The sequence below is a fragment of the Scyliorhinus torazame genome, chromosome 9, assembly GCF_047496885.1.
Source record: "Scyliorhinus torazame isolate Kashiwa2021f chromosome 9, sScyTor2.1, whole genome shotgun sequence".
In the NCBI taxonomy this organism is placed as follows: domain Eukaryota; kingdom Metazoa; phylum Chordata; class Chondrichthyes; order Carcharhiniformes; family Scyliorhinidae; genus Scyliorhinus; species Scyliorhinus torazame.
Window position 1 is genome coordinate 32,890,608 of NC_092715.1, and position 24,114 is coordinate 32,914,721.

Consider the following 24,114-nt stretch of genomic DNA (forward strand, 5'->3'; position numbering starts at 1 on the left):
TCCTGGGAGGAAAAAAAAAACTTTTGCATGTCATCACAGTGCCCTACACTGGGCTATGTACAGGGTTTCTTGTTTTGAACTATTTACAGTATTCGTAAGAGGGAAAAAGGAAAAAAATTCTCGTTAAAAGTCCACAACATTCTAGTGTTACACCGATGCCACGAGTCGGTCGGGCGGTCTGGTCGTCCTTGTCGATCGCCTCAGCCCCGGTGGTGGTGGTGCTTGTTCCAGTGTTGTCGTCTCCGGGAGCTTTACGGTTTCTGCTTCAGCTTCACTTCTGGTCGGACCTGGGAGGAGGACCGATCCTCCCGGGAAGGGGGCGGTCGCGGGGTGCGCCAGTGGCAGGGAGGGGGTGATTGATGTCGAGGGGTGTGTGTGTTGCCGGCGGGCACCAGATCTCGTAGGGAGACCGTGTCCTGTCGGCCGTCGGGGTACTCCACGTAGGCGTACTGCGGGTTCGCGTGGAGGAGGTGAACCCTCTCGACCAACGGGTCCGACTTGTGCGCCCGCACATGTTTCCGGAGCAAGGTGGGTCCTGGGGCCGCCAGCCAGGTCGGCAGCGACGTTCCAGAGGAGGACTTCCTGGGGAAGACAAGGAGGCGCTCGGTCAGTGGTGGTACACAGTAGCGACCGGATGGAGTGGAGGGCGTCCGGGAGGACCTCCTGCCACCGTGAAACTGGGAGATCCCTGGACCGTAGGGCCAGTAGGACGGTCTTCCAGACCGTGCCGTTCTCCCTCTCTACTTGCCCGTTCCCCCGGGGGTTGTAGCTGGTCGTCCTGCTCGAGGCTATACCCTTGCTGAGCAGGAACTGGCGCAGCTCGTCACTCATGAAGGAGGACCCCCTGTCGCTATGGACGTATGCGGGGCAACCGAACAGTGTGAATATGGTGTTAAGGGCTTTAATGACTGTGGCCGCTGTCATGTCAGGGCAGGGGATGGCGAAGGGGAAACGGGAGTACTCGTCCACCACGTTCAGGAAGTATGTGTTACGGTCGGTGGAGGGGAGGGGCCCTTTGAAATCCAGACTAAGGCGTTCAAAGGGACGGGATGCCTTGATCAATTGCGCACTATCCGGCCTGAAAAAATGCGGTTTGCACTCTGCGCAGATGTGGCAGTTCCTTGTGACTGTACGGACCTCCTCCACGGAGTAGGGGAGGTTGCGGGACTTGATAAAATGGTAGAACCGGGTGACCCCCGGGTGGCAGAGGTCCTCGTGGAGGGTTTGGAGACGGTTAATTTGTGCGTTGGCACATGTGCCGCGGGATAGGGCATCGGACGGCTCGTTCAGCTTTCCGGGACGGTACAAGATCTCATAGTTGAAGGTGGAGAGCTCGATCCTCCACCTTAAGATCTTGTCATTTTTCATTTTGCCCCGCTGTGCATTATCGAACATGAAAGCTACTGACCGTTGGTCAGTGAGGAGAGTGAATCTCCTGCCGGCCAGGTAATGCCTCCAATGTCGCACAGCTTCCACTATGGCTTGGGCTTCCTTTTCCACTGAGGAGTGGCGGATTTCTGAGGCGTGGAGGGTTCGGGAGAAAAAGGCCACTGGTCTGCCCGCTTGGTTAAGGGTGGCCGCTAGAGCTACATCGGAGGCGTCGCTCTCGACCTGGAAGGGGAGGGACTCGTCGATGGCGCGCATCGTGGCCTTTGCGATGTCCGCTTTGATGCGGCTGAAGGCCTGGCAAGCCTCTGTTGACAGAGGGAAGGTCGTGGTCTGTATTAGGGGGCGGGCCTTGTCTGCGTACTGGGGGACCCACTGGGCGTAATATGAAAAGAACCCCAGGCAGCGTTTTAGGGCTTTGGAGCAGTGAGGGACGGGAAATTCCATGAGGGGGCGCATACGTTCGGGATCGGGACCTATTATCCCATTGCGCACTACGTATCCCAAGATGGCTAGCCGGTTTGTGCTAAAAACGCACTTGTCCTCGTTGTATGTGAGGTTCAAGGCTTTAGCGGTCTGGAGGAATTTTTGGAGGTTGAAGTCGTGGTCCTGCTGATCATGGCCGCAGATGGTTACGTTGTCGAGATACGGGAACGTGGCCTGCAACCCGTGTTGATCAACCATTCGGTCCATCTCTCATTGGAAGACCGAGACCCCGTTTGTGACGCCAAATGGGACCCTTAGGAAGTGGTATAATCGTCCGTCTGCCTCGAAGGCTATGTACTTGCAGTCACTTGGGCGGATGGGGAGCTGATGGTAGGCGGACTTGTGGTCCACGGTGGAGAAGACCTTATATTGGGCAATCCGATTGACCATGTCGGATATGCTGGGGAGAGGGTACGCATCTACCTGTGTGTACCTGTTGATGGTCTGGCTATAGTCTATGACCATCCTTTGCTTCTCCCCTGTCTTTACTACTACCACCTGTGCTCTCCAGGGACTATTGCTGGCCTGGATTATGCCTTCCTTCAGTAGCCGCTGGACTTCGGACCGAATGAATGTCCGGTCCTGGGCGCTGTACCGTCTGCTTCTAGTGGTGACGGGTTTGCAATCCGGGGTGAGGTTTGCAAACAAGGATGGGGGCTCAACCTTGAGGGTTGCGAGGCCGCAGATAGTGAGTGGGGGTATTGGGCCGCCAAATTGTAAAGTTAGGCTCTGCAGATTGCACTGGAAGTCTAATCCCAGTAATGTGGGCGCGCAGAGTTGGGGAAGGACGTAGAGCCTGTAGTTTTTAAACTCCCTCCCTTGCACCGTTAGGGTCACTATGCAGAAGCCTTTGATCTGTACGGAGTGGGATCCTGCAGCTAGGGAAATCTTTTGCGCACTGGGACGGATGGTCAAAAAACAGCGTCTTACCGTGTCGGGGTGGATGAAGCTTTCTGTGCTCCCGGAGTCGACCAGGCATGGTGTCTTGTGCCCGTTGATCAGCACCGTTGTTGTCGTCGTCTGGAGCGTCCGGGGCCATGCTTGGTCCAGCGTCATTGAGGCCAGACGTGGTCGTAGTGCTTCAGCGTCTTCCTCGAACCCCGTGGAGCCGTCGATGCTGGGGTCCATTGTTGCCGTCCAAGATGGCGGCGGGGGTGAACAGAATGGCCGCCCCCATGCATCGCACATGGCTGGGGGGTCCCAAGATGGCGGCGGGGGTGGACAAAATGGCCGCCCCCATGCGTCGCACAGGGCTGGGGGTCCCAAGATGGCGGCGCCCCTCCCCTCGTGGTGGCCGGGACCCAAAATGGCGGCACCTGCGGGTCGCACATGGGGCACTGGGGAGCGTTTGAAACGCGCAGGACTCCTTCTTCTCCGGGGACAGCGGTGGCCGGGACCCAAAATGGCTGCGCCTGCGGGTCGCACATGGGGCGCTGGGGGGGGTTGGGGAGAGTTTGAAACGCGCAGGACTCCTTCTTCTCCGGGGACAGCGGCGACCCCCCCGGGACCGGCACACAGCCGCGAAATGGCCCTTTTTCCCGCAGCTCTTGCAAATCGCTGCGCGGGCCGGGCAGCGCTGCCGGGGGTGTTTCGCCTGGCCGCAGAAATAGCAGCGGGCCTCCCCGGGACGACTTGGCATCTGGACCGCGCAAGCCTGTTGGGGGGGGGGGGTTTTGTCGCGACGGGGGTCCACGGAGCCCAAGGGGCTGCCGCGCGGTCGGGGCCGTAGGTGCGGGCGTTTCGTGCGGCCACATCTAGGGAGACTGCAAGGGCCCGTGCCTCAGAGTCCTAGCGACTCTTTTTCTAAAAGTCTTTGGCGGATTTGGGGAGAGTTCATACCTGCCACAAACGCATCGCGAATTAACATGTCCGTGTGTTCAATCGCGTTTACCGGCGGGCAGCTGCAGGCCCGTCCCAAAATTAGCAGCGCGGCGTAGAATTCGTCTAGTGATTCTCCGGGACTTTGCCGTCTCATTGTGAGTTGGTAGCGTGCGTAGATCTCGTTCACTGGGCGAACATAGATGCTCTTTAGTGCTGCGAACGCCGTCTGGAAATCCTCTGCGTCTTCTATGAGAGGGTAAATTTCCGGGCTTACCCTCGAGTGCAGGACCTGTAGTTTCTGGTCTTCTGTGACCCGGCCGGGGGCCGTTCTGAGGTAGGCTTCGAAACAAGTCTGCCAGTGTTTAAAAACTGCTGCTGAGTTCACTGCGTGGGGGCTGATCCTCAGGCATTCCGGGACGATCCTGAGCTCCATAGTCCTTTAAGCACGCTTAATAAATTGTAGCGCACAAAGACTCACGAGAGACGAATAGAGATGGAATCGATGAGGCTTTATTAAGCGTGACTTGTTCCCCGCAGTTCAGCAACAGACTGGCCTGCGGGGGAGAACTCCTGGTTCTTATACTCCGCCTTCAGGGCGGAGCTAGAGATCAACAGCCAACCAGGACCCGGGATCTGTCAGCCAATGACATCACGGCTTCACAGACCCACATGACCCCTAATGCATACTACCACAATGTGTAAATGCTAAAGCTTTCTACAGATCAGTAGTCTTCAGCTGTAAATTTAAAACAAATTATGGTTTTGGGATGGAATCCAATAATTACTTGATGTGTGAAACACTCAATATTCTTAAGATTGTGAATCCAATGGCTGAGTATTCATACCTTCAAAAGAAAAGGGACATTTTCTGAGAAAAAGAATAGTAGGGATAATTTTTGCTACACAGTTTCAAAGTAAGTTTGATTGCTGCTCTATTGAACCCTTCCCAGGGCACCTCATTGATCTGCTTCAACAAGCTATCCTTCAGCACTTGGGGGGTGGGGGAGGGGGGGGGCTGCTGATCATTGATATACTCAGCAAGCTGTTCCCTGAACTAATTTAAGAGCCTGGAAATTGGTTTCAGCCCTTGTCAATAATCAGCTTGTTTATAATTCAGTTTTGAGAGGAAATACTTAAAAAAAGAACAAGTAATGTCGCAAGAAGTCAATCACAAACTGTCATTGCTGTAAATGCTAAAAGCAACAGCAAGATTTTTTTCCATTTTGAAGGCCACCAAAGAATTGAGAGCTTTGAGGATGCAGCCAAAGTTGGCACTGAGATGAACTACAAATAGTTGACGCATTAGAATGCTTCCTCAAAATTGATCCTGTGCCATTGTAATGAAGGCCAAGACCAATGGTGGATAACCTGTAGTCCGGGGGGCTCTTGCGGCCCTTTTGGGTTCTGAATGTGACCCACTGGACATTTTGTTGACTGTTGCCCTCTAATTTCCATCCGCATATTTTTTTTTTCCTACCGGTATTACCAAAGTGATAGGCACGTAAAGCAAGGGCAAGTGACGTGGTGCATGCTGATACACTCTGCTGTGTGCAGAGAACCGTGCATTCACTGTGTCCAAAGTTATTTTGTTTTTAACCATTTGAAGATGCTAGTTCTATTAATATATAAATGATGAAGCATTTTCTATAACTCGCTCTGAAATATTTGGTGTGTATAAAATATCTTTAATCTTAGTCATAGAAACATTAAAGTCACCATAGTCCCAGATGACCATAGGCTGCTTTCTTCTTTTGAGAGGGATAGCTAACTGGTGGTGATTTAACCTGAGGATCACCACACGTCGGGCGAGAGACATAGAAACAAACATAGAAAATAGAAGCAGGAGGACCCTTCGAGTCTGCTCTGCCATTCATTATGAGCCCCCCCCCCCCCCCCACCCCCCCCCCCCCCCCCCGCATATCCCTTGTTCCCTTTAGCAATATCTAATTCCTTCTTGAAATTACACTGTTTTTGCTTCAACTACTTTCTGTGGTAGTGAATTCCAAATTCACCACTCTGGGTGAAGAAATTCCTCCTCGCCTCAGTTCTAAAAGGTTTACACTTATCCTCAAACTATACTCCTAGTTCTGGACTCCCCCGCCATTGGGAACATTTTTTCTGAATCTACCCAGTCTAATCAAGTTAGAATTTTATAAGTTTCTATCAGGTGCCCTCTCACTCTTGAATATAATCCTAACCGAATTAGTCTCTCCTCATATGATAGTCCTGCCATCCCAGGAATCAGCCTGGCAAACCTTTTTTTAATAATAATAAAATCTTTATTTGTGTCACAAATAGGCTTACATTATGGGCTGTTTAGCACAGGTCTAAATCGCTGGCTTTGAACGCAGGCCAGCAGCACGGTTCAATTCCCGTAACAGCCTTCCCGAACAGGCGCTGGAATGTGGCGACTAGGGGCTTTTCACAGTAACTTCATTTGAAGCCTACTTGTGACAATAAGCGATTTTCATTTCATTTCATTAACACTGCAATGAGTTACTGTGAAAATCCCCTAGTCGCCACACTCCGGCTCCTGTTCGTGTACACTGAGGGAGAATTTAGAATGTCCAATTCGGGACTTGTGGGAGGAAACCGGGGCACCAGGCAGAAACCCACGCAGACACTGGGAGAATGTGCAGACTCCACACTGACAGTGAACCAAGCTAGGAATCAAACCTGGGTCCCTGGCGCTGTGAAGCAACAGTGCTAATCATTGTGCTGCCGTGCCCCCCCCTCCCCCCTTCGCTGCACTCCTTCCATAGCAAGAACATCCTTCCCCAGATAAGGACACCAAAACTGCACACAATACTCCAGTTGTGGCCTCACCAATGCCCGATACAATTGTAATAAAACATCCCTGTTCCTATACTGAAATCCTCTCATTATGAAGGCCAACAAACCATTTGCCTGCTTTACTGCCTGCTGTACCTGCACGCTTACTTTCAGTGACTGATGTACAAGGATACCAAGAACAGGCTGAGTATCCACCTCTCTCAATTTACACCCGTTCGAATTTGGCCCGGTGGCGCAACGATTAGCACTGTTGCCTCGCGGCGTCGAGGACCTGGGTTCGATCCCGGCCCTAGGCCATTGTCCGTGTGGAGTTTGCACATTCTCCCCTTGTCTGCGTGGGTCTCACCCCCACAACCCAAAGATGTACAGAGTAGAAGGAATTGCCACCCTAAATTGCCCCCTTAATTGGAATTTTTCTTTTTAATTTACACCATTCAAATAATAATCTGCCTTCCTATTTTTGCTACCAATGTGGATAACCTCACATTTATCTACGTTATACTGCATCTTCCAAATCCTACTGAAGCATCTCTGCAATCTCCTCACAGCTCATCCTCCCACCCAACTTTGTTTCATCTGCAAATCCGGCGATACTACATTTAGTTCCCTCGTCCAAATCATATATAATGTGAACTGTTGAGCTCCTAATACAGACCCCTGCAGTACCCCATTAGTTACTGTCTGCCAATCGAAAAAAGACCCATTTATTCCAATTCATGGGGTCATGGCTACTGAACAGGCCTGATTTCAGTCTTGCGGCCCATTGAGATGAAGGAGGGCCACTCACTAGCCTAGGTTGCCTACCACTGTCCTAGACAGACTAAAAGGACACAGTGGGCGGCACAGTAACACAGTGGTTAGCACTGTTGCTTCACAGCGCCAGGGTCCCAGGTTCGGTTCCCGGTTTGCGTCACTGTGCAGAGTCTGCACGTTCTCCCTGTATCTGTGTGGGTTTCCTCCCGGTGCTTCTGTTTCCTCCCACAAGTCCCGAAAGATGTGCTTGTTAGGTGAATTAGAGACATTCTGAATTCTCCCTCCGTCTACCCGAACAGGCGCCTGAGTGTGCCAACTAGGGGCTTTTCACATTAACTCCATTGCAGTGTTAATGTAAGCCTACTTGTGACAATGAAGATTAATATTAAAACAAATAATAGAATCATACTGCAAAGAAGGTCATTCAGCTCATCCTGTCCTTTCTAGCTCTGAAATAGTTACCCAATTTGTCCCACTACCCATCTTTCTGCATAGCTCTGCAAACTTGTCCTCAAACAAAAATCCAAATCCCTTTCAAAAGTTACTATTCACCACTTGTTCAGGCAGAGCATTCCAGAAACAAAATTCTCTTCATTTTGCCCCTGTCCCTTTTGCCAGTTATCTTAAATCTGTGACCTCTGGTGTAAGCTTTAGGGCGCATTTAACCTCCAAATCCACTTACTCAATATTCATTTGTTCTTTTGGTTCTTGAACCATTCAGGCAATAGGAGGCAATCTATGTAACTCAGGAAAATTTATTTAGCAACAAATGTAACACTTAGTAAAGTAGGTAGCAATTTTACTTGCTTAATGCAGCTCCTGCGTACGGATTCAGCCTAGCGTGCTAGATGGCACGTGGTCTTTTCTCTCTCTCTTTCTCTATGTCTCTGTCTCTCGAATTCTGTGCTCTTCTGCTCCCAGCTGGGAAGCTGTCTTCAGTTCAGCTAGTGCTTTTTAAATCTTTCCAAATGACATCCCATGTGCAAGATTAGTGCTATTTTTGGGTTTGGCCAGTGCATGATCAATCTTTGTTTGAGGTGGTGCCTGATCATCTATTGAATTCATTACTCGTCGACCATCTCTCACATCATAGCCTTTCCTGTTGTATTAAATGTTGTGACTTCCCACTGAGGTAACAGGCCTTAATGTAGTTTTGGTTTCAGCTTTTAGTTTCAGAATATGCTTATTCTAGGTAAGAGGGTGTGGCATTTTGTACCACTAATTTAACATTTATGCTCAGTAACCCAAATGTTTAATTGATGTCTAGGTGCCTCGTCAAATTCTTAACCTGCCTGTGCTTTGTACAAGTTAATTTTAAAATAGTAAAAGAGTACACAGCAGTGGACAGCCTTACAGTAATTATGAAGTTACAGAGGTTACATAAAGTCTACATAAATACATAAAAATCAGTGCTTAGAAATGACTGGTGTGTCATTAGGTAACAAGATCAATAAATATATCCATAAAGAATAAAAGTCACAAGAACTAAATAACTGCAAAAACTGATTGCAAACTTAACTCTAAGCACTGAAAGTCAAAGATGGTTCCATATTTACAATACTACAAACTAGGGTAGCAGTGGAAGGGTGTTTTTCCGAATGGAGGTCTGTAGGTGTTCCGCAGGGACAGTACTGGGACCTCTGCTGTTTGTAAAATGACATGGAACAAAACGTAGCTAATCGGATTTGCAAGTTTGCCAATGATGTAAGATTGCAGGAGTTGCGGATAGCGATGAAGATTGTCAGAGAATACAGCCGGATATAGATAGGCTGCAAAATGGGTGGAGAAATGGCAGATGGAATTTAACCAGGACAAGTGCAAGGTGATGCATTTTGGTAGATCCAATTCAGGCAGGAGCTATAAAGTAAATGGCAGAACCAACAGGAGCATAGACGCACAGAAAGATCTGGGTGTGCAGGTCCACAGATCCTTAAAAGTGGCAGCACAAGTGTAAATGGTGGTAAAGAAAGCATATAGCATGCTTGCCTTTATCAGATAGAGCATCGAGTTTAAAGGTTCGCAAATTATGTTCCAGTTACATAGAATGTTGGTTAGGCCACATTTAGAATACGGTGTCCAATTAGGGTCACCACACTACCAGAAGGACGTGGAGGCTTTGGAGAGAGTACAGAAAAGGTTTAGCAGGATGTTACCTGGTATGGAGGGTAGTAGCTATGAAGCGAGATTGAATAAACTGGGATTGTTCTCCTTAGAAAGACGGAGACTGAGGGGTGACCTGATAGAAGGGGTATAGATAGGGTGAACAATTGGAGGCTTTTTCCCAGGGCGAAAATGACAATTACAAGTGGGCACAAATTCAAGGTGAGGGGGGAAAGGTTCAGTGGAGATGTGCGGGGAGGTTTGTTTACACAGAGGGTGGTGGTGGTCTGGAATGCACTGCCAAGTGAGGTGGTTGAGGCAGATACGTTAGCGACCTTTAAGACTTATCCAGATAGACACGTGAACAGACTGGGTGTAGAAGGATGCAGGCGGTTGGTCTAGATAGGACACATGATCGGCGCAGACTTGCAGGGCCGAAGGGCCTATTCCTGTGCTGTACTGTTCTTTGTTCCAAGCTAGTTCTGACTAATTATTTAGAACATTGCAGTTATTTTACTCTACACAATAGCCATTTGAATCTCGGGGAATACAAACTTTCAATTGCTAGGTATTACAGTGGGCAGGATTCTCCCATGCCGCTCCATTTGGGGGAATCGCTGTTCGTGCCGGATTTTCGCGCAGCGCCGGTCCGACGCTGTTCCGCCATTCTCCCAACCGGCAAGAATGACATCATCGAGGTCGGCGCCGCGCCGCCCAGAGAAGCGCCCGAGGTGCTAAGTTTGGTGATTCCAACCCACGCGGCCGCACGCCTTGACCTTGGGTGCGCCCAGCCCCCACCCCCACAGGTGCCGCAACACTCAGCTGACGGTGACCATTTCTGGGAGCAGTCAAGGCGACACACATGCCAGCCGCCGTGAGGGCATGGCCAGCCCACAGTGGCGCAATGAGGAAGGACGGGCAAAACTGGGCGGTGGACTGATACTGGGGTCAGGGTGCCTGCGTGTCTGTATCCCATGGCACCTGGCAGTCGAATTGTCAATGCGCCATCGTTAAACATGTTGTATCCCCCCGCTCCTCCTGCAGATCGTAATGTTTGGGCACCAGCCAGCGATGTTTGCTACCTTGGCGAGAGCCGCTGCCCAGCAGGTGGCCCTTTGGCAGCGTCAACGCAGGCAGCTTAGAGCAGCTGCAGCAGCGGCGGCTGCAAAAGAGGGACTGCGATGGTGGAGGGTGTGGGGTCTCCTGGGTCGAGCCTTGGACCGATGGAGGTTGTCTCCGGCCCGTGTGAGGGGCCGTGTCCAGTCGGTCCAACATCTGTTTGGCTATCCTCTGTGCGCCACTGTCCAGAGTCCCCGTCCTCTGTCCGTCATTGTCCTGGCTCTCCGTCCTCTCTTCGTCCGTTTCATGGCCGTCAGTATCCTCTGTTCGTCACTGTCGTTTGTGTCGGTCCTCTGTGCGTCCATTTCCTGTGCCCCGGCTTCGGATGTGGGCCCTCCTGTCCGTCTTCCTTCTCCTCCCTGGCATGCGTCCCTGTGGGCGGATAGACATGGACCTGGACGGCGGTGGCTTGTCCGAGACGTTCCGGGACGATCGTCGGCTGGCCCTGGCATACACAATAAAGCATGTATTGTTAGAAACGCGGAGTCAGGTGTGAGGGGCTGGAGGGGGCAATGTGAGGGGGTGGAGTGTGAGGGGGGTGGTTAGGGGGTGGAGGGGGTAGTGTGAGGGGGGGAGAGGGAGGAGGTGAGGGGCTGAGGGAGTGTAGCCAGGCAGGGGAGTCTCACTAGGTGCTGCGCCTCCGATCTGGCATGGCGCTACCTCCCGGGTGGCGGTTCCCCCAGCGAGGTCCAGAGCCCTCTGCTCATGGACGGTGAGGGGGTGCAGAACCGGTGATCCCCTTCCGGTTTTTGCATACCCACGACGGTTGTGGGCTGTCTTATCCTGCAGGGGGGGAAAGCATCAGAGTTAGGCGGTCAGCAGCAAGACTCGCAGATGTTGGCAACATTATGACTGGGGGGGGGGGCACTGGGCACCACGCCACGGCGGGCTCGCAAGGGGGGGTGTGGTGACCATGTGGGTCGGGTGGAACGTGGTGCCCCCCCTCCTATGTGGGCAGTGGGGGCGCGACACATGGTGGGAGGGGTGGGGTGTGGCCCAGGGGAACTCTGGGTACTTACCCTGGCTGCCCTCATGAGGTCGTGGAGCTTCTTGCGGCACTGCTCTCACAGCGCTAATGGCGATGCCCACATCAAGCCAGTTGTGCTTGACTGTGCTGGCCGGGTGCCGGTGGCCACGTCTTGGGCACAGGATTGCCCTCCACTCTTCCACTGCGTCCAGCAGTGTCTCCAGGTCGTTGTCCCGGAACCTGGGAGCGGCACGGCGGGGCGCAGCCATCTCTCTGTGTCGGGGCCTGTGTGCAGATCGCACACATAAAATGACACGCGCCGCGCCGTTGTGAAATGCAACGCGTTCACGACGTCGCCACACTGTGACTCGCCATCGGAGAATCCCGCCCAATGTCTCTACATTCTATCAACCTTGATTGACTTCACAGTGCAGGCTTGGGGCCATGTGGTATCTCGCTTTCAAGTGTAGATTTGACTTTTTTTTTAAATATATTTATTAAAGTTTTTTAACACAATTTTTCTCCCTTACAAACAATAACCCACCGCTCCCCCTCGTAACAAAAAAAAACGAGAAATCGCGCAGAGCAAGATATATACATGGCAAAATGATATATTTACACAGCTTTGTACACTGGCCCTCACCCGTACGTGCCAGTTTCCCCAACCCTTCATGTTATCTCTTTCTCATCCACCCTCCCAGGCAGTACCCCCCCCCCCCCTGCCCCCCCCTCCCAGGACGTCCCGTTCCCCCCCCCCCCAAGGTTGCTGCTGCTGCTGACCGACCTTCCTCTAATGCTCCGCGAGATAGTCTAGGAACGGTTGCCACCGCCTGTAGAACCCCTGCGCAGACCCTCTCAAGGCGAACTTAATCCTCCAACTTTATGAACCCAGCCATATCATTTATCCAGGCCTCCAGGCTGGGGGGCTAGATTTGACTTTTAACAAGGGCTTAGTCATGTGAAGTACTAGTGCCTTGTGTCGATTAAAATTCAGCGGAACATCATGTTTGGTTAATTGATTTAAAAATGATTCACTAACTTGACCATTATTCATACTAAACTGTGAACGAATTATTAAACCTACGCTGGTAACTTATGCTCCTGCCAGTAAAAAGAGTTTTCCTTTATTCACTGTATCAAAATATCTGATTTTTAATGGCTCAATTAACATGCTCGCCTCTGAGCCACAAGGTTCTGGGTTTACGTCCCACTCCAGGCCTTGAACACAAAAATTAAAGTTGACACGTCGGTGCAGTAATGAGTGAGTGTTGCACTGTCAGAGATGCTGATTATTCACATGAGAAGTTAAACCCCACCTACCTGCTAAGGGGGGTGTGAAGGATCCCATCACACTGATTCAGAGTAGAGCAGGGGAGTTATGTCTGGTGTCCTGGCAAGTGTTTTATCACTCAAACACCATCCAGAAAACAGATTATCTGCTTTGCTCATTATCACCTTCCTGTTTGTGGGAGTTCTCTATGTTCATCCTGGCCTCCGTGTTTCCTACATTACGACAGTGGCTGGACTTGAAAAAGTCCTTCATTGGCTGTAAAGCGTTTTGAGATGTCTGGTGGTCATAGAGAGCACTATATAAATGCGTCCTTTGTATTTCATTCAGGTATATATTGACCATTGCTATAGATTTTGTTTCTAACTTTCAAAATACTGAATCATGAGGAAATGTATAAATGCCAGAGTGATCTTCTGGACGCAAGCCTGTTCTCTCCGTCTTTTTTTAATTTGACTATTCATGAAATGTGAGCATCACTGACTAGGCCAGCATTTATTGCCCATCCCTAATAGTTGATGGTGAGCCTTCTTGAACCACTGCAGTCCTGTGATGTATGTACATCCCCACGGTCCTGTTCGAGGAGTTTGGAATTTTAACCCAGCAACAATGAAGGAAAGTTGATATAGTTCCAAGGCAGGATGGCTTGTAGCTTTGAGGAGAATTTGCAGGGATGGCGTTCCCATGCGTGGCGGGTCATGGATTTGAAAGCTGCTATCAAAGGATGCACTTGATGCCACTTTGTGCACCAGTGGTGGAGGGAGTGATTATTTGAGGGGTACAGATCAAGCAAGCTGCTTTGTCCTGGATTGTGCCGAGCTTCTTTGAGTGTTGTTCAATTTTCACTTATCCAAGCAAATGGACAGTATTCCACCACACTGCTGACTTGTGCTTTGCAGATGGTGGACAGGCTTTGGGGACTTAGGAACTGAGCTACTCAATTGTTCCTGTAGCCACCATGTTTATATGGTTGGTCAAATCAAGTTTCTAGTCAATGGTAACTTCCAGGATATTGTTGGTGGGAGATTCGATGATAGTAATGCCTTTGACTGTCATGGGGAGATGGTTAGACTTTCTCTTGTCAGAGAAGATCATTGCATGGCTCTTGTCGGCCCAAGCCCATTTTGAAGAATAAAGGGATTAAGGGTTATGATGTTCGGGCCGGAAAGTGGAGCTGAGTCCACAAAAGATCAGCCATGATCTCATTGAATGGTGGAGCAGGCTCGAGGGGCCAGATGGCCTACTCCTGCTCCTAGTTCTTATGTTCTTATGTTATGTTCTAAGCCTGAATGGTGTCTATGTGAACACAGACTGCTTCAGTATCTGAGGGTATCTTCAGCATGAAGATAGGACTTGGTCACCCCAAGAGCTGTGCAGCTTGGTCAGTCAATGGTGCTACCAAGCCACTCTGGGGCATTGAAGTGCCCCTCCCAGAGTACATCCTGTGCCCTTGCTATCCTTTGAGCTTCTTCCAGGCAGTGTCTATTCGTCACCTGAGGAAGGGAGGGAGGTGGTAAAGAGCGGTCCTTGTCCATGTTTGATTTATGGACCTGAGATTTCTCCCATAAAACAATTTTAGGTTCCACATATATTGCAGGATTCCAAAAGCAAAAACCGAGAACTCCTCTTCAGTATGTGTACTTCTGGACTACTGGTACTGCAAAAAAGACTGCTGAATCACTGACATTTTTGAGAGTATCCGGCCCAGCCCACAGTGGGTGTCATAACTAAGTATCACGCAGGGGCAATCTTTTTCTCAGAGGGATATGAGTAAAGGATATGAAGAAAGGAAGCTGTGAAGTGTGCGTTAAGCATGAGTAACCATGGGAAGCTTTTTAAAGTATTGCAAGATGATATAAGTGGGATGATGCAAATATATTAACATTACTTAAAGGGGAATCTCTTGCTGTGCTCATTTAACCATTTTGCAGCACTGCCGCCAAATCCACTGATTTTCATCATTTGCTACCAACTATCAAGAACTGAAACACTTTGCTACTTGCTCAACTGCTGGAGATTATGATTGCTAAAATCTTGCTCTTGCCTTGCATTCCTCTTTTATCAGCAAAAACAATAATGTTACAGATCTTTAAAGCCCATAAATGGTGGAGTGGCCTCTCACTAATGGGTAAATACATAAATGATAGATATTGTAACCCATAAAATAAAATTCAGAAGAAGTAAGTTTTTTGTTTTTTTTAAATAAGTCCCGTTCTCTCATTTACCCAGGTCTTTCAGCTTCTTGAAGGAACAGAGAGCCTTGTCTGTACCATTTGGGAGGAATTTTTATGTATCCTTATAATAATCTTTATTATTGTCACAAGTAGGCTTACATGAACACTATAATGAAGTCACTGTGAAAATCCCCTAGTCGCCACACTCTGGTGCCTGTTCGGGTACACAAAGGGAGAATTCAGAATGTCCAATTCACCTAACAAGCATGTCTTTCGGAACTTGTGGGAGGAAACCGGAGCATCCAGAGGAAACCCACTAAGGCACGGGGAGAACGTGCAGACTACGCACAGATAGTGACCCAAGCGTGACTCGAACCTGGGACCCTGGCGTTGTGAAGCAACAGTACTAACCACTGTGCTACCGTGCCGCTCTGGTGTATTTAGCAGTCTGTACTATGTAAAAAAAAAAAAAAAAACCATCCAAGGATCTGCCATGCGCTCAATTATTCCTACTTCACCCACTAATCATACTGAACCTGGAAATATGGATGGGTTCAACACCCATGTGAGGTCTGTACCGATTTCTAACCACCAAGAAGTGAATCCACGCGAGTGTATAGAAATTCAGAAAAGTTTTGGGTGACCTATAGGATGAATCTTATAAACTGTAAGAAGCCGGTGGTTTGAGCACCAAAAGTACCCTTTGAAGCTTCCAGAGTGTTGCAAAACTATTGTCATACGCAGCCCGATGTTATGATACTGACCTTTGACTTATGGTTCCCCGCCCAGTATTCATTGCTTTTTTGCTATTGTATAACTTAATTAATTTTAAAATGATCAGCTACATTCACACCTAATCTGGTAATGATGCAAGTAGAGCACTACCTTTTTAGAAAATCAGGTTAAAGTCCAACAGGTTTGTTTCGATGTCACTAGCTTTCGGAGCGCTGCTCCTTCCTCATAGTTCCTTCACCTGAGGAAGGAGCAGCGCTCCGAAAGCTAGTGACATCGAAACAAACCTGTTGGACTTTAACCTGGTGTTGTAAGACTTCGTACTGTGCTCACCCCAGTCCAACGCCGGCATCTCCACATCATTTTTAAAAAATGTGTGCAATGCTGTGTAGGCTGAGTTTCTTCTGCCGACAAAAAAAGCAACAATAGCTACAAAGTAAAATGTAATGAATTGGAGACTGCCGATGAAATATACAGCTGTTCAGTGGGAAGCGATGCAGACAAGTTATTTGGCTTCTTACCTCACTGGTGCTGTAACTCAATTCAGCAAGGCATTAATCTGCAGACTGTCCCACAGCTGAGTTACCTATCCGTCAGCAGATCTGGCCAAACCACATTCAGCACTATCAGTTTTAATTGTCACCAGCCAAAAGCATTCACTGCTTCAGGGTTATCTGGGAGAGCAAAGATAATGCCAGACTTTGTTTCTGAACAAACAATTATCACTTTAAACCGCCTGCCCCTTCCCCTACCCCTAACAACAACAACAACATGTGAGCAGCTCATGGACTACTAAATCCATTCAGCTGTCTGTTACCTTGTCTGATCAGCCAAACCTCTGGGCTAGCATTGAACCCGAGTCCTCGAGTTTCACAAGAACACGAGAAATAAGAGCAAGAGTAGACCATATAGCATGTCTTGCCTGCTGTGCCATTCAGTATGATCATGTCTGATCTTGGGGCTTCAACTCCATTTCCCACCAGCCCTCCCAATATGCCTTAATTCCCGGAGAGACCAAAAATCTGTCCATCCCAGCCTTAAATGCATTCAACAATGGAGGTAGAGAATTCCAGAGATTCTGAGCCCTTTCAGTAAGGAGATTTCTCCTCGTATCGGAGCTAAATGATCAGCCCCTTATCCTCAGACTGTGTTTTAGATTCCCCAACCAGCTGAAACAATCTCTCCGCATCCTCCCTACTATCATTCCCCTTCAGAATCTTGTAGATATTAATAAAATCATGTCTCTTCTTCAAAATGTTAGAGCATATGAGCCCAATTATAGGACAATTCCCTCATCCCAGGGACCAATTTAGCGAACCACCGCTATACCGCCTCCAAGCACATATGTCCTTTTCTTAAATGTGGAGAGCAAAACTGCATACAATGTCCCAGAAGCAGTCTCGCCAAAATCTTGTACAATTGTAGCAAGACTTCTTTATTCTTGTGCACCAAATCCCTTGCATAAAAAGGCCAACATGCTTCTCACTGTCCTACATTCTGCTGCACCTAAAAATAAAATAATCTTTTTCTCACAAGTAGGCTTACATTAACACTGTAATGAAGTCACTGTGAAAAGCCCCTAGTCGCCACATTCCGGCACCTGTTTGGGTACACGGAGGGAGAATTCAGAATGTCCAAATTACCTAACAGCACATCTTGTGGGAGGAAACCGGAGCACCCGGAGGAAACCCACGCAGACATGGGGAGAACGTGCAGACTCCGCACAGACAGTGACCCAAGCCAGGAATCGAACTTGGGACCCTGGCACTGTGCTGCATGCTATGGTTGAAAGATCTTAAACAGCGACCTTTCCACATTGTGACTCTGTGACGGCTGCCCCAGCTTTAGTCCATCCCTCGGCACGCAAAACTGGTCTTTGGAATGTACCAGTCTGCAACACTCAGTCCAGTACAACTCTTTGTACTGGAAGATCAACAGGTTTCGAGCAGACCAAAGCGTTTCTTTCACCGAGTTGATGATCCTCCAGCAACAGTTGATGTTTGTCTCGGTGTGTGTCCCCAGGAACAGCCTATAAGCACAGAGTCCTGCATCACGGAGCTGCTCTGCATGAACCTCGAAAAACCACATCTCTCTCCAGATTTTCTTTGCAAAGCACATGCCACAAAGACGTGGACAACAATCTCTTCCCCGCCACAGTTACCTAAAGGACAACATGTCGATGGGGTGAGACTCCAGTCATTATAGGAAGGAGGGTCTGTTTAGCACAGGGCTAAGTCGCTGGCTTTGAAAGCAGACCAAGGCAGGCCAGCAGCACGGTTCAATTCCCGTACCAGCCTCCCCGAACAGATGCCGGAATGTGGCGACTAGGGGCTTTTCGCAGTAACTTCATTTGAAGCCTACTTGTGACAAGCGATTTTCATTTCATTTCATTTCATTTCATCTGATAGGGAGGGGCTTTCTCACTACCAACCAAGCTAGATCTTGGTACTTGTTTGAAAGTTCTGGTTATTAGGCATTCTGCCAAATGACCTTGACAGTCTGCTCAGGGAACCGTCCGACAGGACCCAATAACGGCTTTTCCTGAAGAGCCTCTAGGACATTACGTGCAGACCACTGCCTGATCGACTTGTGGTCTCTCTGCCTAAGTTTTTTGACGTTGGACAGGAGGTATGGCACAGTCCAACTATTTGGAGCGTTCTGCTGCAGCGTGTCCAGACTCATCGTTCACAACACCAGGGACAGGTAGAACCTCTGCATGGAGTGACACTTGGTGTTTGCATATCGTGGACCAACACACAGCTTGATGCAGCCATACACAAAAGGTGGCAATCGGGCGGCATGGTGGCGCAGTGGTTAGCACTGTTGCCTCACGGTGCGGAGAATCTGGGTTCGATCCCGGCTCAGGATCACTGTCTGTGTGGAGTTTGCACATTATCCACGTGTCTCTGTGGGTCACACCCCCACAGCCCAAAGATGTGCAGAGTAGGTGGATTGGCCGTGCTAAATTGGAAATTTCCTTAATTGGAAAAAATGTTTAAAAGATGAAGCGAGATTGAGCAGGTTAGGCCTATACTATCTAGAGTTTAGAAGAATGAGGGGAGATCAAATTGAGGTATACAAGATGATAAACTGTATGGATAAAGTAGATGTGGAGAGGATGCTTCGTCTTCTGGGGCATTCTATAACAAAAGAGATCAAAGTCTCAGGATAAGGGCAGCTCGGTGGGTTAGCACTGCAGCCTCACAGCGCCGGGGTCCCAGGTTTGATCCCGGCTCTGGGTGACTGTCCGTGTGGAGTTTGAACATTCTCTCCGTGTTTGCGTGGGTTTTGCCCCCACAACCTAAAGATGTGCCGGCTCGGTGGATTGGCCACGCTAAATTGCCCCTTAATTGGAAAAAATGAATTTGGTACGCTAAATTTATTTTTAAAAAGGATAAGGGGTAGAAAATTTAAAACAGAGATGAGGGGAAACTACTAGGGCAGCACGGTAGCACAGTGGGTAGCACTGTGGCTTCACAGTGCCAGGCTCCCAGGTTCGATTCGCTGCTGGGTCACTGTCTGTGCGGAGCCTGCCCGTTCTCCCCGTGTCTGCGTGTGTTTCCTCCGGGTGCCCCGGTTTCCTCCCACAGTCCAAAGACGTGCAGGTTAGGTGGATTGGCCATGATAAATTGCCCTCAGTGTCCAAAAAGGTTAGATGGGGTTATTGGGTTTGGGGATAGGGTGGAAGTCGGGGCTTAAGTGGGTCGGTGCAGACTCGATGGACCGAATGGCCTCCTTCTGCACTGTATGTTCTACGTTCTCCCAAATAGTCATGAATCTGTGGAATTTGCTACCCCAAAGTGTGGTGGTTGCTGGGCCAGTGAGTAAATTTAAGGAGGAGTTAGACAGATTTTTAATTCTTAATGGGTTGAAGGGTTATGAAGAATGGGCAGGACGGTGGAGTTGAAGCCATGATGAGATCAGCCGTGATCGTATTGAACGGTGGAGCAGGCTCGAGAGGCTAAATTGCCTACACCTGTTCCAAGCCCTTGGTCTTTAGCACGTCAAGCACAAATCTGCTGTTCTTGATTAATAAAGGGATTTCTTGATTAATAAGGGGATCAGCAAAGAAGGCAGGAGAAATGAGATGAGCATATCACCCATGATCGAATAGCAGAGCCAATGTGCCAAATGGCCTAATTCTACTCCTATATCGTATAGGTCAGAGTTAACTTTTCGAGTCCAATATGACTTTCTTTTATGGAGTTCTGGGTTCCGAAGAGGAGTCATATTGGACTCGAAATACTTCCCCCTCTCCAAATGCTACCGAACCAGCTGAATTTTACCAGAACTTCCCTGTTTTAATTTAAGCGCCTTGTACTTGGCCAATGCTCAAGCAAAAGTGCTTCTACCACGGGTTGATGGGTCACAGCCAGATGTAATTATATTTTTTGCCTTCCATAAATGGGGCACTGAGGCCACTTGTACTTCGTGAACCTCACTGAGCCTTTGCAGCTCTGTGAAATGTTGTGCAGAATGTGCTTGCCGCATTCCATGTCTACACCCTCACAAAAGTGCAACGACAGTGTGACGACTTCATAACCCAACCCATTCCCATGGGCAGAGGATTGTGTAAGTAAGCTATGAAATCCTGCTACTCTACTTGAGCAATGATGCCCTATTGTTGCAAACTGTAATTAACATCATAGTGCAAGCCCATTATGAGACATTTAGCAATGCTTTCTTTCCTCATCTCCAATCTAGCCACATTCCATCCGGTCTACTATTCAATGATTTCAAAAGAAAGATAACTATAAAGCATTTATATTTCTTTGGTCTAATTCAAGGTAATTTGAGCCTGAGCTGGTTTAGCACAGGGCTAAATCACTGGCTTTGAAAGCAGACCAAGGCAGGCCAGCAGCACGGTCCAATTCCCGTACCAGCCTCCCCGAACAGGCGCCTGAATGTGGCGACTAGGGGCTTTTCACAGTAACTTCACTTGAAGCCTACTTGTGACAATAAGCGATTTTCATTTCATTTCATTTCATCTGTCAGTAAATGTGTTTTGAAAGAGGCTATTGTTCTGTAATAAGTTTTATGTATTTCACCGTAAAATGCCTTCTATTTATTAATGGGCAGTTTGGAAGGTCCCCTCCAAGCCACACGTCATTCAGGCTTGGAACTATATCACCGTTCCTTCACTGTCACCAAGTCAAAATCCTAAAACTACCTTCCTAACAGCACGTGTGGGTGTTCCTACACCACATGGACTGCAGCGGTTCAAGGAGAGGTTCATCACCACCTTCTCTAGGGCAATTAGAGGTGGGCAGTAAATGCTGGCCTTCCCAGCAACTCTCACATTTTATGAATTAATAAAAAACGGGTTTTATCCTTATGATGTCCTTTTTGCTGAAGTTAGCAACAGAAGGACTCTCATCCTCTTATTCTTTAAATACTTTTTTGGAAATGTTGGTCCCCTCCCGACCTTCCTATGGATATATTTTAAATTTGGCCTGTTTTCTGGCCAAGATTCGATGTTGCATGACCAGCTTGCACCAATCCAGGAGGCCAGAGGAGCTGGAATTTGGCCCTTGAGTAAGCCACCGTGTGTTTGGCTGGTAGCCCTCAGAATGACCCAGGATGGAGTGGGATAGGAGAAGAATGTGTTTGATCCCATAAAGCTCCCATTAATCATTCATGTTAATTTGTACGAAGTCTTGCAACACCAGGTTAAAGTCCAACAGGTTTGTTTCGATGTCACTAGCTTTCGGAGCGCTGCTCCTTCCTCAGGTGAATGAAGAGGTATGTTCCAGAAACACATATATAGACAAATTCAAAGATGCCAAACAATGCTTGGAATGCGACCATTTGCAGGTGATTAAATCTTTACAAATCCAGAGATGGGGTAACCCCAGGTTAAAGAGGTGTGAATTGTATCAAGCCAGGACAGTTGGTAGGATTTCGCAGGCCAGATGGTGGGGGATGAATGTAATGCGACATGAATCCCAGGTGCCAGTTGAGGCCGCACTCGTGTGCGGAACTTGGCTATATGTTTCTGCTCGGCGATTCTGCGTTGTCGCGCGTCCTGAAGGCCACCTTGGAGAACGCTTACCCGGAGATCAGAGGCTGAATGCCCTTGACTGCTGAAGTGTTCCCCGACTGGAAGGGAACATTCCTGCCTGGTGATTGTTGCGCGATGTCCGTTCATTCGTTGTCCAAGGCTGCCTTCAGGACACGCGACAACGCAGAATCGCCGAGCAGAAACTTATAGCCAAGTTCCGCACACGAGTGCGGCCTCAACCGGGACCTGGGATTCATGTCGCATTACATTCATCCCCCACCATCTGGCCTGCGAAATCCTACCAACTGTCCTGGCTTGACACAATTCACACCTCTTTAACCTGGGGTTACCCCATCTCTGGGTCTGTAAAGATTTCATCACCTGCTAATGCTCGCATTCCAAGCATTGTCTGGCATCTTTGAATTCGTCTGTATATGTGTTTCTGGAACATACCTCTTCATTCACCTGAGGAAGGAGCAGCACTCCGAAAGCTAGTGACATCGAAACAACCCTGTTGGACTTTAACCTGGTGTTGTAAGACTTTGTACGTGCTCACCCCAGTCCAACGCCGGCATCTCCACATCATGTTAATTTGTGGCTGCAGGGTATGTTTTTTTTAATGTTTTTGTGACTTGCCTTACATTGGCCACTACAGGCCCATCATCTGTCCCATACCCTCTTTCAACTTTGAAAAAGGATCCTTTAAACTTGCATTAGTACCTTACTTTACATATTTGAGGGACCGAATACTTATTTTGGGTTTCTGCCCGAGCAGTAATTTTTTTTTTTAATTAAAGGGCTACCCCGAATTTGGCACTGGGCCGAACACCTACATGGATTGAGCACACACCAACTTGACATGCTTATCACTACACATACCAGTTTCCAGCCCTGGTATCTGATCCCGAGCTCAATAAGCTGCTGGGCACTTGTTTACTGGTGCCCTCTTTTGGTATTTGGTGGGATTTCAGGAGCCATTTAGCAATGTGTGGTTAGCATTATAAAAAGCAAAGCTTAAAGGGTGCCTTGTTATATTTGCAAATGTTTAGTACAAATTATCTTTATTGCACTTGTTACTTCCCTTCCGAACAGCATTGTGGGTGCATCTACCCCACACAAACTGCAGCGGTTCAAGAGAGTGGCTTGCTGCCACCTGCTCAAGGGCAATTAGAGGTGGGTAATAAATGCTGGCCTTGCCACTGACGCTCACACCCCAAGAACAAATGAAAGGAAATAATATATTCAGTTTTGCGACAAAAGCAGCAATCTTTGCTAAGTTTTTTATTTACTCTTTCACAGGATGTGGGCATTGCTGGCTAGACCTGCTTTTATTGCCCATCCCTAATTGCCTTGTAGCAACAGGCAGTCCGCCGCCACCGCCTTGAACTGTTTAGTCTATGCAGTGTAGGTACACCCACAGTACTGTTTGGAAGGAATTCCAGGGTTTTCACCCAGCATCAGTGAAGGAATAGCATTGTATGTCCAAGTCAAGATGACTTGTTGCTTGGAGGGGATCTTGTAGGTGGTGTTCTGTGCATCTGCTGCCTTTGTCCTAGGTGTGGAGATGCCGGCGTTGGACTGGGGTGAGCACAGTACGAAGTCTTACAACACCAGGTTCAAGTCCAACAGGTTTGTTTTGATGTCACTAGCTTTCGGAGCGCTGCTCCTTCCTCAGGTGAATGAAGAGGTCTGTTCCAGAACCACATATAAAGACAAATTCAAAGATGCCAAACAATGCTTGGAATGTGACCATTAGCAGGTGATTAAATCTTTACAGATCCAGAGATGGGGTAACCCCAGGTTAAAGAGGTGTGAATTGTGTCAAGCCAGGACAGTTGGTAGGATTTTGCAGGCCAGATGGTGGGGGATGAATGTAATGCGACATGAATCCCAGGTCCCGGTTGAGGCCGCACTCGTGTGCGGAACTTGGCTATAAGCTTCTGCTCGGCGATTCTGCGTTGTCGCGCGTCCTGAAGGCCGCCTTGGAGAACGCTTACCCAGCGATCAGAGGCTGAATGCCCTTGACTGCTGAAGTGTTCCCCGACTGGAAGGGAACATTCCTGCCTGGCGATTGTCGCGCGATGTCCGTTCAGTCATTGTCGCAGCGTCTGCATGGTCTCGCCAATGTACCACGCTTCGGGACATCCTTTCCTGCAGCATATGAGGTAGACAACGTTGGCCGAGTCGCACGAGTATGTACCGTGCCCGGGGGTGGCGGAGTCCCCCTGGGCAGGGCAACCCTGGGTCTGATCCACATCATGTGAAAAATGCCAGCTTGGTACCTTGGCAGTGCCAGGCTGCCACCCTGCCCAATGGACAGATGGGAGATCCCCGCGAGGGCCATTCCGTATGTTCCCCATTTGTGGAGATCAGCAGTGGATGGCGCTCACCTGAGGACGCCAAGTCGAGAGGGTTCTCACAAAATCGCGTTAGAACTCGCGAGGCTTGGGAGCCGGGTAGTTCCCAGAAGAGGGATCTCCCGATTTCTACCGGC

General features: G+C 48.9%; 1 protein-coding gene across 3 annotated transcripts in view; it reads left to right on the forward strand.

The window, feature by feature from the left end:
* The window catches only part of galnt7 (UDP-N-acetyl-alpha-D-galactosamine: polypeptide N-acetylgalactosaminyltransferase 7), a 186,613-nt gene that overhangs the window by 53,579 nt on the left and 108,920 nt on the right, over positions 1-24,114 (forward strand). The window lies entirely within an intron of this gene.